The 18,588-nt window shown below is 37.0% G+C and overlaps 1 long non-coding RNA gene across 1 annotated transcript in view; it reads right to left on the bottom strand.

Moving 5' to 3' along the window:
• The window catches only part of LOC114206495 (uncharacterized), a 96,176-nt gene that overhangs the window by 33,801 nt on the left and 43,787 nt on the right, over nt 1-18,588 (bottom strand). The window contains exon 2 of the long non-coding RNA XR_003608630.2: nt 3,426-3,544. This is a non-coding gene — a long non-coding RNA (uncharacterized LOC114206495). The remainder of the gene's footprint in view (nt 1-3,425; nt 3,545-18,588) is intronic.

An 18,588-nucleotide genomic window follows, 5' to 3' on the forward strand; every position in this document is an offset into this window, starting at 1 on the left:
TCTGCTTCTCCCTCTCTCTGAACCCCTCCCCCTTGCTCCTTTTCTCTCACTCTCTCTTTCCATCTCTCTCAAATGAATAAATAAAATCTGTTAAAAAAGCAGCTTCTAAATAATTATTAAGTAGGAGAGAGAAATTAATGAAAATTACCAAATGCCCAGATAATGAAAACACTAGTACCAAAATGTGTGGTATGCAATTTAAGCAATATTCAGTAGGAAATTTAGAGCTTTAAATGCATATAAGAGAAGAGAAGGAAGCATATACCTCAAAAGCTAATTAGAACAGAGAATGCAAAAGAAAAGAAATAATAACAAAAGGAAGAGAAAGAGATGAAAGGTGAGAAATCAATAAGGAATCAATAGACCCAAAGCAGGAAAGAATGTCCAATGGCAAAAAGACAGTCTCTTCAACAAATGGTGTTGAGAAAATTGGACAGCCACATGCAGAAGAATGAAACTGGACCATTTCCTTATACCACACACAAAAGTAGACTCCAAATAGTTGAAAGACCTAAACATGAGACAGGAGTCCATCAAAATCCTAAAGGAGAACACAGGCAGCAACCTCTGTGACCTCAGCCGCAGCAACTTCTTCCTAGAAACATCACCAAAGGCAAGGTAAGCAAGGGCAAAAATGAACTACTGGGATTTCATCAAGATAAAAAGCTTTTGCACAGCAAAAGAAACAGTCCACAAAACCAAAAGACAACCGACAGAATGGGAGAAGATATTTGCAAATGACATATCAGATAAAGGGCTAGTATCCAAAATCTATAAAGAACTTATCCAACTCAACACCCAAAGAACAAATAATCCAATCAAGAAATGGGCAGAAGATATGAACAGACATTTTTCCAAAGAAGACATCCAAATGGCCAACAGACACATAAAAAAGTACTCAACATCGCTTGGCGTCAGGGAAATCCAAATCAAAACCTCAATGAGATACCACCTCACACCAGTCAGAATGGCTAAAATTAGACAAATTGGCGGGGTTGGGGAGAAAGGGGAACCCTCCTACACTGTTGGTGGGAATGCAAGCTGGTGCAACCACTCTGGAAAACAGTATGGAGGTTCCTCAAACAGTTGAAAATAGAGCTACCATACGATCCAGCAATTGCACTACTGGGTATTTACCACAAAGATACAAATGTAGGGATCCGAAGGGGTACGTGCACCCCGATGTTTATAGCAGCAATGTCCACAATAGCCAAACTGTGGAAAGAGCCAAGATGTCCATCGACAGATGAATGGATAAAGAAGAGGTGGTATATATACACAATGGAATATTATGCAGCCATCAAAAGGAATGAGATCTTGCCATTTGCAATGATGTGGATGGAACTGGAGGGTGTTATGCCGAGTGAAATAAGTCAATCAGAGAAAGACATGTATCATATGACCTCACTGATATGAGGAATTCTTAATCTCAGGAAACAAACTGAGGGTTGCTGGAGCGGTGGGGGGTGGGAAGGATGGGGTGGCTGGGTGATAGACATTGGGGAGGGTATGTGCTATGGCGAGTGCTGTGAATTGTGCAAGACTGTTGAATCACAGATCTGTACTTCTGAAACAAATAATGCAATATATGTTAAGAAAAAAAAAAGAAGAAGATAGCAGGAGGGGAAGAATAAAGGGGAGTAAGTCGGAGGGGGAGACGAACCATGAGAGACTATGGACTCTGAAAAACAAACTGAGGGTTCTAGAGGGGAGGAGGGTGGGGGGATGGGTTAGCCTGGTGATGGGTATTAAAGAGGGCACATTCTGCGTAGAGCACTGGGTGTTATATTATGCACAAACAATGAATCATGGAACACTACATCAAAAACTAATGATGTAATGTATGGTGATTAACATAACAATAAAAATTTAAAAAAAAAAGAAGAAGGAATCAATAGACCCAGAAGCCCGTTCTTTCTGAAGACTAATAAAATAGGCAAACCTGGCAAAATCGATTGACAGAAAAAGTGAAAAAGTGGGGGAAAAGGGATATGACTACAAATAGTCAAAGTTTTTAAAGGCCCTAGAAAATACAATGAATATCATTACACAAATAAATTTGACAATTTAATGAAATGGACAGTTCTTTAGAGATATAAAAAATCAGTAAAATTGACTTGAAAAAGAAATGGCAATCTTCATATTTATTTATACCCATTAAATAAATTGAATCTGTAATTTTAAAAAGTTGTACCCATTAAGTATGTCTCCTCAGGCAAGAGAAACAAAAGCAAAAATTAACTATTGGAATTATTCCAAAATAAAAAGCTTTTGCACAGCAAAGGAAACCATCAGCAAAACAAAAGAGCAACCTGCTAAATGGGAGAAGATATTTGCAAATGATATATGATAAAGAGTTAATATCCAAAATATATGAACTTATACAACTCAACACCAAAAAAACAATCTAATTAAAAGTGAGCAGAGGACCCTGAATAGACATTTCTCCAAAGAAGACACAAAGACGGTCAACAGATAAATGAAAAGATGCTTGACATCACTCATTACCAGAGAAATGCAAATCAAAGCCACAATGAGATATCACTTCATACCTGTCAGAATGGCTGAAATCCAAAATACAAGAAACAACAAGTATTAGTGAGGACATGGAGAAAAAGGAAACCTCCTGCACTGTTGGTGGGAATGCAAATTGGTGCAACCACTGTGGAAAACAGTATGGGGGTTCCTCAAGACATTAAAAATAAAAATATCATATGATCCAGTAATTCTACTACTGGGTATTTATCCAAGGAAAATGAAAATATTAATTCAAAAAGATATATGCATCCCTATGCTCCCGGAAGCATCATTTACAATAGCCAAGATATGGAAGCAAGCCAAGTATCCACTGACAGACAAGTAAATAAAGAAGATGGGGCATATATATACAATGGAATGTTACTCAGCTGTAAACAAGAATGAAATCATGCCATTTGCAACAACATGGAAGGACCTAGAGGGGAATATACTAAGTGAAGTAAGACAGATACGATTTCACTTATATGTGGAATATAAAAAAACAAAACAAAGGAATAAACATACAAAAGCAGAAACAGACCCATATACAAAGAGAATACAATGAATACAATACAAAGAGAACAAACTGATGGTTGCCAGAGGGGAGCAGAGGTAGGAGGATGGGCAAAATGAATGAGGGGCATTGGGAGGTATAGGTTTCCAGTTATGGAATGAATAAGTCACCAGGATATAAGGTACAACATTCAGAATATAGTCACTGGTATTATAATAGTGTTGTATGATAACAGACAGTAGCTACATGGGGTGAGCATAGCATAACATATAAATTTGTTGAATCACTCACTATATCACCTGAAACTAATATAACAGTTTATGTCAACTATACTTCAATAAAAAAAACAAAACTGTACCCATTAAAAAAAGCACCATGCTAACCAAGTACTTACCTCCATAGGTGAGTTTAACCAAATCTTCAAAATTTATTTCCTGTATTAGACAGTCTTTTTCAATGAAGAGATAGAAGAGATCTTTGCTTCATTTTATAAGTATACTTTTGATACCCAAACTGCACAAAGACAATATGAAAAAAGAAAGTATTTAGTTATTCTTACTTTTGAACACATGCATAAATATTTTAAAATATTACCTAACTGAATTAAGTAATGCATTTAAAACACATCATAATAGACAAGGTACAAAGCAAATATAATAAGATGTTAATTATAGACTCTGAGTGGTTGATGTATGGGTGTTCACTGTGCAGGCCCACTTTTCTCGTTTATAATTTTTCATTTGAAAACCTTAGGAAAAGTAAGAAATAAAATCTTTGTACATCTGTAACCTCTAAAAGCATATCAGGACAGAATCCCAAGGATGACTAAAAATCTGTCAATGTAATTCACCTCATTAGTACAAATGAGAAATTTATAAAAGTACAATTTATGGGGGTACCTGGGTGGCTCAGTAAGTTAAACGTCTGATTCTTGGTTTCTGCTCAGGTCACGATCTCAGGCTCATGAGATCGAGCCCCACCCCCCTCCCCAGTCAGGCTCGGACTCAGCATGGAGTCAGCTTGGGATTCTCTCTCTCTCTCCATCTGCCCCTCCCCACACTCACATTCTCTCTCTCAAATAAATAAGTGTAATTTATGGAAAAAAGAAAAACTACTGGCAAACTGAGAATGGACTACAACCTCATCATCCTGATAAAGAGTGTTGTAGGCTTGGGCTTGGCTATTAGTGGCAGAAAACTCCAAAACTATATAGAATTTTACTTCTCTCTCATATAAAAGACTAGTTAGGTAGCCCAGAGGCAAGTTCCTTCTATCATATTATGTTTTGTGTGATCTTTATTCCTAAGATTACTTCAAGTCCAATATATTGCTCCACCTCCAGTCATCACATCTGCATTCCAGGCTGCAGGAAGTAGAAAAGGGGAAAGTGGTTATGTTTCCCCTTTAGGATACACTGAAATTTGCACGTATGACTTCCACTTACATCCCCATGGCAGAAACTAAGTTATGTGCCCTCACGTAGTCGAAGATGGCTGGGAAATGCAGGCATTTTCTTGGCAGACATGTCCTCAGATAGAATTTAAAAATTCTGGGGTGCCTGGGTGCCTCAGTCAGTTAAGTGTCCGACTCTTGATTTCAGCTCAGGTCATGATCTCAGGGTCGTGAGACTGAGCCTTGGAGCCTGCTGAAGTTTCTTTCCCTCTCTCTTTGCTCCTCTCACCCCTAAAAATATTAAAGATTCTACTTAGAAAAAAGGAGAGAACCTATTCTTGGGGGGAGGGAGGGCACCCAGCAGTCTCTTCCACATGTATCTATCAGAAACCTCTAGAAAACATGATACTTAGTGGTAAAACATTATGCATGTGTTCTTTAGAGTCAGAAACAAGTCAAGAGTACCTGTTATCACAGCTTCTCTCTCTTTTTTTTAAAGATTTTTATTTATTTATTTGACAGAGAGAGAAAGCAGGGGAGGGCCAGAGGGAGAAGCAGGCTTCTGGCTGAGCAGGGAGCCCGATGTGGGCTCGATCCCAGGACCCTGGGATCATGACCTGAGCCGAAGGTAGAAGCTTAACAACTGAGCCACCCAGGGGCCCCTCATAACTTCTTGTAGTGAGTCCTAGCCAATGTGATACTTAAAAAGAAAGAGGAGGAGGAGGAGGAGAAGACGAGGGGGAGGAGGGGAGGAGGAGGAAAGAAAGAAAAATTTTCTTATTTGCAGACCATAGGATTATTTACATAGAACTTGCATAGGGAGAAAGAAAGACAGAGAGGATGAAAGCAAGAAAAGGAAGAAAGGAAGAAGGAAAGAAGGGAAAGAAGAGAAGGAAGGAAGGAAGGAAGGAAGGAAGGAAGGAAGGAAGGAAGGAAGGAAAGAAAGAAAGGAAGGAAGGAAGGAAGGAAGGAAGGAAGGAAGGAAGGAAGGAAGGAAAGAAAGAAAGAAAGAAAGAAAAAAAAGAAAGAGGAAAAAAGAAAGAAAGAGAGAGGAAGAAAGCAAGAAAAGCAAGCAAGCAAGCAAGTAAGAAAGAACAAACGAACTTTAAAACATGTTGGTGTAAATGTGCATTGTTAAAAACCACACTGGAGAATAATGTTACAATATCAAATGAGGTTGGTATGCACATACTCTATGACTTAGAATTCTCCTTGTGGATATATAGCCTAAAAAATTCACATACATGTCCCCAGAGAGACATGAAAGAGAATGTTTATTGTGGCATTATATTTAACAGCAAAAACGTGAAAAACAAACTGAGTGTTTAAAAACACGATTGTGGATAAACTGTGGTGCCAGAGTCACACAATGAAATACTAAATAGGTATGTACTAAATATATAACAACCAGGCAGGAAGGATACATGCTAATTTTGGGATACTGATTACCTTTGGGCAGAGAGCAACAGAACTGGGCAGTGGGGGCTGTGGTTAAAATGTATCAGTGTTGTTAAAACAAAAAACCCTAAAGCCATTATGGCAAGATGTCAACATCAGTCAAATCTGTTAAAAACAATGAGCCTGACCATATGTACAGACTGATAAGGAATGATTTCCAAGGCATACTGTTAAGGAAAAAAGTAAGCTGTGGAAGAATGTGACATGTAGACTACCATTTGTGTAAAAGGGGGATCAGCTTGTGTTGAATATTTCTGAATGACACAAAATAAACGGACACTGATGATCTCTAAAGGGGAAGGAGGCTGAGGACTGGGGTCAGCAGTCGAAAAGAGACCAACTTTGTGTACCTTTTTCTACTATATGGCTGCTTTTAGCTCTTGCATTTGTTTTCTCAAAAGTAAAATATTAAAGCAAAAAACATCTTGAATTAAAATTATTTCTAGCTCAACAATGCATTTAGAGCCAAAATTACTCTTTTGAGGAATATTTTGCATAAAAATATAAGTGTATCCTTATGTTTGCCATCTTCCCAAATGACAGATTTTTCCAAAGAGTTCTTGATAATAAGTTCCTTATGATCAGTCACACAGAAATATACACCCCGCCCGCTGCATCTGCCTTAACTGTGCATCTATTTATATGGTATGACGGATACTTTCCCTAATAAATCTTACCATTTCCCCTGCTAAGGAATTGAGTGCTGACTAAATGGCTGATGACACATGGGAGTTATTCCTACATTTTCCACACACAGTAACACAAATCAATGCAATGCCCTTTCTGCTGGTAGAAACACTAACAGCTTTGGGGCATTGTCAGAAGGGGTGGGGGGCATACAATGAATCCACAGTTCTGGACTTTTCTTTGAGAGGCAGCCTGAGGCAATTTGAGAGCAAAAGCAGGATTTGGAGTTCCTAACCTCACACGTTTTATTTCTTTGAGCTAATTTACAATCAAGAGAGCTCCCACGCTGTCAGATCTAGAACTCAACTACTTCAAACAGTAAACGTCCCTCTTATATTTTGCTTTGAGTTTCTTAAGGATGAGTTTGTTTAAAGGCTGATTACCTGAGTAGAGTAGTGATTTTCAAACCTTTTATCGTAGGACCACTTTAGGAAACAAAACTGATCCTCACTGCCTTCTCTTTCCCAAAGCTAGACCCTCTGGGCCCCATGCCCCAGCTGGTGGAAAGTGCAAGATTCTGGTTTATACCACTTTACAGGTATCGGGGAGGCAGGAGAGAGACTCAGGGTAATAGGGGAAAAGAGGAAAGAGGCTCATAGTGATCTCTTTTTCATCTTTCATTTCACAACTTCTTCCTTCCCATGCCTGCTGGTGTGCTCCCTCGCCTTGTTCCAGAGCCAAAAGGCAGGTCAACTTCACTGCTTCTTATCCAAGTTGGCAGAGGTTGGTGGCAGCGGGGTGGTAACTCTGCCCGATGTTCTCAAGCTACACTTGGGACATGTCCAACAGCAAAGTCACTCAGTAAACAGTTCTCTGTATTCTCTTTCCCTTGAGTTGGCTGGAATATCTAGGACCTAGTACCACCCACTCTTTAATTCAAGACAAGCCCACAGACCAGAAACTTCACAGATCACCCTATCTTAAAGCTGTCTTTTTCGAGGTACAAAATGTCATCTACAAAATCATTGATATGCTACATTATTTCAATTCCAAGCCCTATCGATGTCCTTTTCAAGGCTTGGTTTTTCTATTTTTAGGAATATTTCCTGTACATCATTCATTCAATATTCAAGAACCTTACTAAATGTCTATTTTGTGCCTAGTTTTGTACTGGGGTTGAGTGGGGGTAAGGGAGATGAACAGATATTGCATGTAACCGTTCCTTATTTTAACAAGCTTACCAAATGACTGGAAAGAGAGAAGTCAATATGAAACAAATAAAGAATAACTCAAGACAAAAGATCTTTAAACACCAAAAGCAAGGAATAAATATCAGAGACCTGGAGAGATGAGGAAAAGCTTTAAGAAAGATGTTGGGCTGGAGCTGGGTTTTTAAGGAGGGGGTGTAAGGTTGGGTAGGGTTTTCTAGATGTGACATAATAGTGAAGACCACAGAGGCTGGTCTCCGCAGAACAGACCGTGGGACTGACAGAGCCGTCTAATAAAGCAACTCTGAAACCCAGTAAACAGGTAAATAAGCAAACAAAACCAAGGGGCAAAGATAGATTAATAAGTTGGGAAGAATTAGTTATTTGGCTACATATAGACTCCTAGAGATCAAAGGGACCTCATGAATTATGTCATCCACCTTCTGCCTTCATTTTACAGATGAGAACATGGGATTAGAGAGGTGAAGTGATTTCACCATATCAGGTAACAAATTACTGCCAGAGCGGAAATTCAACTCCAGAGCTTCTGACTCCCAACACATCACACTCTGCTTCAAACCATCAGACTATTATGCTCAGATGACTTCAGGCCAGTTGGGACCAGTGACATACTAACAGTAACAATGTAGGTTTCAAAAGGGAGGATTGTAGGAGGGATAAAGCTCATTTTCTACACAGATACTTGGGATATTTCTAAATTTTTCTTTTCTTGAATTGTAGTACTTATTGCCTCATGTTTCACCTCCTTTGTTTCACATTCAAAGTCTTCCACAACATGGCCTTTCCGGGCTTTCTGACCTTATTTCCCAATACTTTCCGCTCTACGGCCTCTACTCTAGCCAGATATGACCATCCACACTCCCCAGCTTTCGCCTGGTTCATTCTCACCTCTGGGGCTCTGCTCCTGTCATTTCCCCTTTCTCTAAGAATTTGTTCCTTTTCAACATGGACATAAAAACCTGGGGTTCAGTTAGGATCTTCAGCTACTTCAAGTCTTCTCTACACTCCTACTTAGTTCAGTGCAACCCAGCTCATTTCAGTAAAATTTTATGGAGGACCTGCTGTGTGCCAGGAACTCTTACTAGGCACTCAGGATTCCAGACTAAGTAAGAGATGGGTGCTGCCCATTAGAAGGAGAATACAGGCAGACGTTGAAAGCAAATCATCACCATCCAGAATCATAAAAAAACAAGTACAAAAGACAGAGACAGCACAATCAACAGGATTGAAAGAGAGGAGACCTCATTGAGAGAGTGATGTCTGAGCCAGGTTAATGGATGAGCGGGAGTTTATCAAGGGCTAAATTGGGGGAAAGGGAAAGAAAAGACTGGTCTATGCAGACTACATGTGGAAATACACAGCATTTGGTAAATTTTGTTTTGTTTTGTTTACTAAACCAGCTTTGGATTTGGTACCAGGATTTGGTTTGCTTTCAAAATAATGTGCAAATAGATGTGCAAGGGGAGATAAGGCAAGAGTTTGTCAGGGGCTTCTCACCAGGCTACAGAGGCTGGACTGATCCTGTCTGTGATAAAGAGCTACTGAAGATATTTTAAGTGTCAAGTGTTAGGCTAGGTGGTTCAGAGGAATCTTGGTCCTACCTTATATTCAAGTAATCAAGTAAAGCTAAATGAAGGAAAGTTCTGGAAACAGACTCTGAAGAATGGGTAAAATTTCAACAGACTGAAATGGAGGGGAAGTTATTATACCATTAGTGGAAACAGCAAAGCTGCCATTTAATTGTGACCTTATTGTTCTAAGTATGTTACTTTTTTCTCCTGAGACATATTACCTAAATTCTTCAAGGTCGGATTATTTTCCAAGTTTCCTTTTAATAGCTCCAAGTACCTGACATATCTCTGGATACACAGTGGGTGTTTGGTCAATTATCAATGACCTTTGGGATGTGGCACAAAAAAAAAAAAAAAAAGGAGAAGAAGAAGAAGAAGAAAGAGAGAAGAAAACCCCTCATATTTGTTCATGACAGAAGCTTGTGTTTATTCCTAAATCTGTTGCTAGGAATGAAAATTCATAAGGTTTTATAAATCCATAATTTGAAATGAAGATGATGTGTATAATTGGAAGCTTATGGCTGTCTAATAAAGGACAGAAGATACCAATTAAAGCCAAAATTCCATCTCTAAGCAGCCTTTCTCACTGTGTGGGCATCCCAACTGCTAAGTTTGTTTAATAGATCAAATTAAATGGATGACTGCTTTTGAAGGGCATCTTAGGGACTTGGGACTTAGCTTTCCTTTGGTGCATGTGTACCTAAGCTCACTACTGACAGTATTCAGTTTTATTATCGGAAAGCCAAACCACTTTTAGATATTGAGGAGAGTGATAATATGATATAAACACTTTGTGGGGGACTATATATACATGCTATTTATTTCTTCTTTAAGAAAAAAAAAGGGCCATAGTTTCCCCAATTCCCTTTGTTTGTTCCAAATCTCACCAAGCTCTGAAAATACCCATCAAAAAATTTTATTTAAGTATAAAATAATTTTTGTTCCATAAAAATAAATGTTGTTTTTACGTGTTCAACAGTGCTCATATTGCATTACATATGTTATTTTTAACTCATAAGTGGGGAGATGCTGTCATGCAGGGATGATATTCAACATAGTTAACAATGGTACAGCACGTACACCAGTCATTGAGAATGGACCCCTGAGCAATCTGGATGGATGCCAAGCTGGTTCTCCAGGCCTGCATATACAAGCTCCATCTCAGCCCTGGCGTAGTAGACTTTTAAGCTACTTTTGTCCATACATTTCCCTTCTGATAATAGTCACATATTTTGCTTTGGAGGACTGCCCTACCCCATTCCAAGTGATCTTGAATGGGGTATATGGGACTCCACTTGAATGGGGCCATAATGGGACTCCACTTTCCCTTGGCCACAAGGCTGGGACATGTGATCCAGATTTAGCCAGTCAAAATATCCTGTTCTTTCACCACAGTAATTAATTGAGAAATGGGTACCTGACCCAGTTTAGGCCAAGTAGAGTCCTTCCCAGAACTGTTCCCCTGGACTTAACTGGGATGATTTCCCCTACTTTGGAAACTGCTAAACTTGAAGGAATTGAACATAAGGCAACTATAGGCTACACTGCCTTCAGAGAGGAGAAATCCTACTGAACAACAAAGCCAAGAAGAAATAAATGATCCTGAGAGAGGATTAGAGAGACAAAGTCCTGACAACATTATTTGAACCTCTGGAACCAGCCATGCCTACAGGCAGGTGCAATCTCCTGGACTTCCTATTAACTCAAAGAAATATGTTCTCTTTATCTACCTTTCTCTCTTCTCTTTCTTTCCTTCTTTCTTTTCTTTTGCTTAAACTAAATTGAACTGAATTTCTTTCCCTTGCATTCAAATAAGTACTGATTAATAATTATGCCCACATAACATAATTCTATATAATTTCCATTACACAATGCTGATGAAATCTTGAACTTAATGGAAAACTCTGCTTTTTATTAGATTGTCCTAAGGCTCCAAACCAATACATTATGCAGCTAGAAGTCATCATGGGTCCTTAATCAGGGGAATAACAAAATAAAGATTGTGCTTTAGAAAAGTTTGCCTGCCAGAGATGTGTGGAAATAATCAAAACAACATATGCTCATACATGTATTCGGATATATATATATTTCCTTAATTTTCAAAGATGTCAGGTACCATTTCTTTTTATGTTAGCATAACTGAAAAGAAGTTATTGCCCATACCTTAAGAATGCTTAGAAATTATTATACACTCTGCTTTTTATTATTTGGGACACTGAATCACAAATTTACATCATATACTTATCCTACAAGCAGATATTAGGAAGTTGCTATGTGCAAGTTACTGTTAGAGGCTCTAGGGATAAAAAGATGAATTAGACAATTTCTCTGCCCTCCAGGAATTCACATTCTGTGAGAGATGCAGAAGTATAAACAGATAAATAGTGTAATAGTTGGCAGGACTGGAACTCTTCCTTCTGCTGGAGGTCCCCTCTTCACTGGCATTATTAGCTGAGAGCTGTATGCAGGGAGTAGAGTAGGTCCACACAGCTCCATAAAACAGCTCGTGAGTATCCAGGCCAAGCAGCTCACTGAATCGTGTAGCCCTGGGTTTTCTTGCATTTCAGGCACAAGTCAGATTCCTTTGGTCTTTTTTTATGTAAAGAACTTTCTCACAGGAAAAATAAAGAGGTATACTATGGTTGTTGAATGTGGTCTTAACTCTTTTTACAAGGCCAGTTATGATATTTAGGAAGTCACTTTGGTTGATTTATACTGCAAATTGTAAATTAAATTTAAATTTTCAAAAGTTTAATTATGAACTAAATTCTTGAGAGCGCAGCGAGGGGACCCACTAAATTTACATTTTCAATCATTATCAAGCTTCTGTTTATTTGGAGCCACTCCCTCCTTAAAGATGCATAGCAGTTAGACCTTTAGAGTGGATTCTGTTACAAGAAATTCCTCCAGGCCGTCTCATTTTCCTCAATTCCTCATTGGAATTTCACAATAACTTAACACATAGCTGGAATTCACTACAAATTCCTAGGAGCTAGAAGACAAAAAGACATAATTTATTTTACCTTTTTTTCTTATTCTAATTCCTGTATCTTTCTGTGAGTGTTGTTTCCTTACGTGGATGGTTGGTGTGTTTGAAAAGGAGAAAAAAAAATAAGTCTTCATTCCTTTTCCCTTTCTATTTTAACTGGTTCTTTAATTTTCCATGTAGATTTTCAAACTAAATGTAGTCTAAAAAGGCCGGGTTTTAACTTCCAAAGTAACTCTTAAAAGGGGGGAAATATTTATTGTGTTAGATTTCTTATTAGAAAGGATTTAGCGCCTGACTTCTAAATTAAATGATTTGGGAACTTAAAAGCTCTTTAGAAATTACCTAGTCCGTGTTGGGAAAACTGGACAGCTGCATGCAAAAGAATGAAACTGCACCATTTTCTTACATGATACACAAAAATAAACTCAAAATGTCTTAAAAACGTAAATATAAGACCTAAAACAATGAAACTCCTGAAAGAAAACCTAAGCAGTAAGCTCTTTGACATTGGTGTTAGTAATATATTTTTGGATATGTCTCCTCAGGCAAGGGTAACAAAGCAAAAATAAACAAATGAAACTATATCAAACTAAAAAGCTTTGAACAGCAAAGGAAACCATCAACAAGACAAAAAGGCAGCCTACTGAATGGGAGAAGATACTTGGAAATGATATATCCAATAAGGGATTGATACTGATACAACTCAATACCCCCAAAACCCAAATAATCTGATTAAAACATGGGCAGAGGACCTGAACAGACATTTGTTAAATTACTTAATTCACAGAGCTAGTAGTGATCACAGCCAAAACTAGAACCCAGATCTCAACAACATTGTCAACGTTGTTGGAAAATTCCCTACCCATTTCTCATAATAGCTATTACAAATCTTCACAACTGTTTTCATGAATCTTATACAACTACCTCTCCATCACTTTGGTCTCTACTTTAGAGAAAACTTAAAGCTACCAAGCATGACTCCAGTATCCACTTTTAAACTTTCTCCTATTTCATCTCAAAGGAACATTATCATTACTCTTCAAGGGGAAATCTTGCCATTTGTTACCTGTATCACATTGAGTCCCATCTTTTCTGAGATTCTATTTTGTTAATTATTTCTTCTGACATATATGGGAATCCTTTCTCCATTCACTCCTTTTTAGCACATAAATATGCTCAAGGACTTGCATTTCTAATGATGTTATGTCCCGTTCTAGAACCATTCTTTCTTTCCTTTTCATCTTAACCAAGCACATTTTAAGAAACTGCTCTTAAACTGTTCCTACATTCTCACCTTACTCCTTCAACTTCAAATAGAAGACTTTTGACACTATCATTCAAATGAAAGTGTTTGGGCAAAGACCATCTATGCGTTCAAGGACATTTCAATTTCCTCCTTTTGAGAACTCGCTTCTCTTTTGACCGCCTTATTCCCATCTTAACACTGGGTTTGTAAGTTTTTATCTTTCCCTTCATTCATTCCTTAATTACTGATGCTTCCTAACATTCTGTTCTCTGACCCTTTCTTTCTCATTTTGTAATTTATTTGGACAAGTCCCATTTATATCCATGCCCAGCTCGGACACACAAATTTGTATAATGTAAAAAATATTTCTCTTAAGTTTTCAATGTTAACCAAAAGTAATTTTATTAGAATATTATTTACTTACTTAAATATATAAGTATGAATTCCTTATGCTTATAGCTCTTAACAAGCTTACAACCAAATCTTTATAAAATAAATTCAAATAAAGCTAAAAATCTAAAACACTCCTAAGATGAAATAAACATCAATTTATGTGGATGGTTATATTTTTTTCTTGAAACTAACTAAATTGCCAACTCAGAATGTGAATAAGGGGCTGGCTGCTAATAACATAGGTTCTTTTTAACTTTTTTAAAAAGATTTTTATTTATTTACTTGAGAGAGAGAGAGAGAATGAGAGAGAGGGAGAGAAAGAGAGTGCAAGCAGGGGGAGGAGAAAAGGGAGAGAGACAAGCAGACTCTGTGCTGAGCCCAGAGCCTGACGTGGGGCTTGATCCCAAGACCCCAAGATTATGACCTGAGCCAAAACCAAGAGTCAGATGGTTAACCAACTGAGCCACCCAGGTGCCCCAGTTCTTTTTAATTTAAATAGAACTGTGTACCATGAGATGATTCAGTTCTCCCACCACTGTTCTCTATTCACACTATGAAACCTTCATTCACATGAGTGAGCACACAATGATACCATTTCATCTTCACTTGACCTGATTGCATCATGTACATAGTAAGCCAAGCTCTGTGATACTTGGCACAAGCAAGATTATAAACATAAATACAAATGCAGACACTGAAGTAAGTTGGCAATACTATTAATAAAGTGTTCATCCAGATGATCCAGATTATTGTTTAAATGAAAGCATGAATATAAGCATTACTATAAAAATCTACTTAGCAAACACATAAACCTCTGAAAATATATTTGATGGACCCTAGGGTTCTGGTACCCCCAATTTTGTGAACCCCAATCCTGTATGTATAGTTCGAAACCCTCTCCTGAGCCTCTGCCCTGTATATGCAACTGCCTACTGAAAATTTCTCTACCTATATGACCTATAATCACCTCAGATACAACATGTCCAAACTGAACTTGTTATCATTCCCCACGCACACACCCACCTTAACCTGTATTCCCAATCTTAGTTAATGACATCATCATCTACCCAGTTACTTAAATCAAAAACTCATACTGGTTTCCTTCCTCTGTCTTACCTCCTACATTCAACTGTTACAGATACTACTTCCTAAACTTCCTTCAAATCAATGGTCATTTTTCTTTTGACCCAGAAATCCTACTCAAAAATAACCCAAGGATATAATCAAAATATTAATAAAGCAACAAATAAAGAGGAAAGTTGTTCACTTCAATATTACACTTAATAAAAAAACTAATGAAGAAATAAAAAAGAAAATTAGCATGACAATTTAAGAGTAGGGGAAAGGTTAAGCTAAATATGTTAGGAGTTATCTTTATTCAGAAATAACATAATATTCTAGCTCTTGGCAGACTACCTACCAAGTTTCTTTTTAAATGCCCAGTGCAAAACACCTTAAAAATGCTACTTAAATTTAAAACAATTTTTTACACCCATGATTGATTTATTGATTTATCAAGAATGTAAGAGAGATCCTCAGAAGCCAAAATAAAGAACAAGAAGAAGAGGATCATAAATCCAAAGAGATATAAGAGATCTGAAGCCAGCTGTTGTCTTGGGTATATGTCAATTTTTGGTGGCCTACAGTTTTAAAAGGCATTGAGCATGGCAAACAAGAGGCAATGTAAGCCCAAGGAAAGCAGGATATTATATTGGACTTTGCATATAGCAAGAAATCCCAAAAAGCCATATCCTCAGTGAGTAAACTAGAAAACAATCTGTCCCACACTCCTGGTTTCGGTTCAGGTTGTAATCTCAGGGTTGTGGGGTTGAGCCCTGTGTGGGGCTCCATGCTCAGCTCGGAGTCTGCTTAGGAGTCTCTCTTCCTCTTTCCTTCCCTCCCCACTCCCTCCCTTCTTCCCTCCCACTCTCTCTCTCTCAAATAAATAAATCTTAAAAAAATAAATAATACAGCTAATAAACTAATTCAACAAGTTACAGGGTATAAGATTAACACTTAAAAATCAGTTATATTGCTATATAACGGCAGTAAATAATCCAAAAAGGAAATTAAGGAAACTAAGCAAATTCCATTTACAATAGCATCCAAAAAACCAAAAATAGCTCAGAATACACTTAACCAAGGAGATGAAAGACTTGTACACTGTTAAGTATAAAAAATTGCTGAAAAGAAATTAAAGAGCTAAATAAATGGAAAGATACTGTGTGTTCAAGAATTGAAAAACAACATTGTTATATGACAATACTACCCAGAGCGGTCTACAGATTCGTTGAAATCCCAAAGGCCTTTTTTTGCAAAAACAGAAAGCCAATCCTCAAATTCATGTGGAACTACAAGGGACTCTGAATAGCCAAAACAATCTTGAAAAAGAACAAAGATGGAGGCCTCATTCTTTCTGGTTAGAAACTTACTACAAAGCTACAGTAATCAAAGCAAGGTTGTACTGGCATGAGAATAGACTGATAGAGCAACAGAATGAAATTAAGAATCCAGAAATAAACCTATATATCTGTGGCCAACTGATTTTCAACAAGAGTATCAACACTATTCAATGGAGAACGAACAGTCTTTTCAATGAATGGTTACTGGGACAAATGGATATCTATATATAAAAGAATGAAATTGGACTTCTCCCTTACAGCACATAGAAAAATTAACTCAAAATGGATCAAAGACCTAAATGTAAGAACTAAAACTATAAAGCTCTTAGAAGAAAACAAAGAGGTAAATCTTCATGTACTCAGACAATGGATTCTTAGATGTGCCATTAAAAGTATGAGCAACAGAAGAAAAAATAGATAAACTTGACTTCATCAAAATTAAAAACTTTTGTACATCAAAGAACATTATTAAGTAAGTAAAAAGACAACCTCAGGATGGAAAAGTATTTTCAAATTATATCTGATAAGAATACAGTGTCTCAAATATATAAAGAACTCTTATAACTCAAAAACAAAAAGAAAAAAACTAATTTAAAAGTGCACAAAGGACTTGAATAGAAATTTCTGTTAAAAAGAATATACAAGGGGCTCCTGGGTGGCTCAGTCTTTAAGTGTCTGCCTTCAGCTCAGGTCATGATCCTAGGGTCTTGGAATCGAGCCCCACATTGGGCTCCCTGATCAGCAGGAAGCCTGCTTCTCTCTCTCCCACTCCCCCTGCTTGTGTTCCCTCTCTTGCTGTCTCTCTCTCTCTGTCAAATAAATGAATAAAATATTTTTAAAATATAAAGAAAGAAAGAAAGAAAAAGAATATACAAATGGTAAACAAGCACATGAAAAAGTGCTCTACATCATTAGTCACTAGGGAAATGCAAATCAAAACCACAATGAGATACCACTGCACACCCACTAGAATAACTATAACAATAAAACAAAAACAGAAAATAACAAGTATCGATGAGGAGGAAGAGAAATTGGAATTCTTATATATTGCTAGTGGGAATGTAAAATGGTACAGCCACTGTGGAAATAGTTCAGCAGTTCCTAAAAAGTTAAACATTTAATTACCATATGACTCATCAGTTCCAGTCTTATGTATAAATCCAAAAGAATTAAAAACAGGGACTCAAACAGATACTTGTATGCTGATGCCAATATTCATTACAGCATTATTCATAATAGTCAAAAGGTGGAAACAGTCCAAATGTCCATCAACAGATGAATGGATAAACAAAATATGGTATATATATTACTCAGCCATAAAAATGAATGAAGTACTGATACACGCTACAATACTGCTGAACTTCAAAATATTATGCTAATGGAAGAAGCCAGACACAAAATGTCATATAGTGCATGATCCCATTTTTATGAAATACCTATAATGGTAAATTCATAGAGACAGAAAGCAGATTGGTGGTTCCAAAGCTACAAGGATAGAGAAATGGGGAATGACTGCTCAATGGGCATGGGGTTTTCTTTTGGGGTGATGAAAACGTTTTGGAATTAGATAAAGGTGGTAGTTACACAACGTTGTGCCTGTACTAAATGCCATTGAATTGTACACTCTAAAATGGTTAATTTCATGTTATGAGTTTGAATTTAAAAAAGTATAAATTCATACATACTCATATAAAAATAGAGAAAGCAAAATGTGACAAAATGGTAACAGTTTGTGAATCTAAATAAAAGATGTATGGATGTTTGTTGAACTACTCTATATAAGAGTCTCTCCTCAAAATAAAATATTGGAAAAACTTGTACAAAATAACTTAGCTTCAAAATATAGAAAGCAAAAATTGACAAAATCACAAGGAGAAATTGGCAAATCCACCATCAAAGTGAGAGATTTTAATAAACTCTCTTAATAACTGATAGAGTAAACAGATAAAAAAATTAGTAAAGATAAAGAATATTTGAACGTTTGATTTAATAGACATGTAAAAAACATTGTATCCAACATCTGCAAAAATATAACCCTTTAAATACATATGAAGTATTTATGAAAATTGTGTATTAGGAGATAAAGCAAGTCTTAACAAATTCTGATGAATCAGTATCATACAGAACACATCCTGACTACAAAGCTAGTATTCATAAACTATTAACAAAAAATATATTCTTAAAAATCTACATTAAAAAATTTCAAGATGCATTTCTAAATTATTCATGGAATAAGGAAAACTATGATGA

The sequence above is a fragment of the Eumetopias jubatus genome, unplaced genomic scaffold (assembly GCF_037043125.1).
Source record: "Eumetopias jubatus isolate StellerSeaLion01/CBP00866 unplaced genomic scaffold, mEumJub1_p1.0 scaffold_7, whole genome shotgun sequence".
NCBI lineage: Eukaryota > Metazoa > Chordata > Mammalia > Carnivora > Otariidae > Eumetopias > Eumetopias jubatus.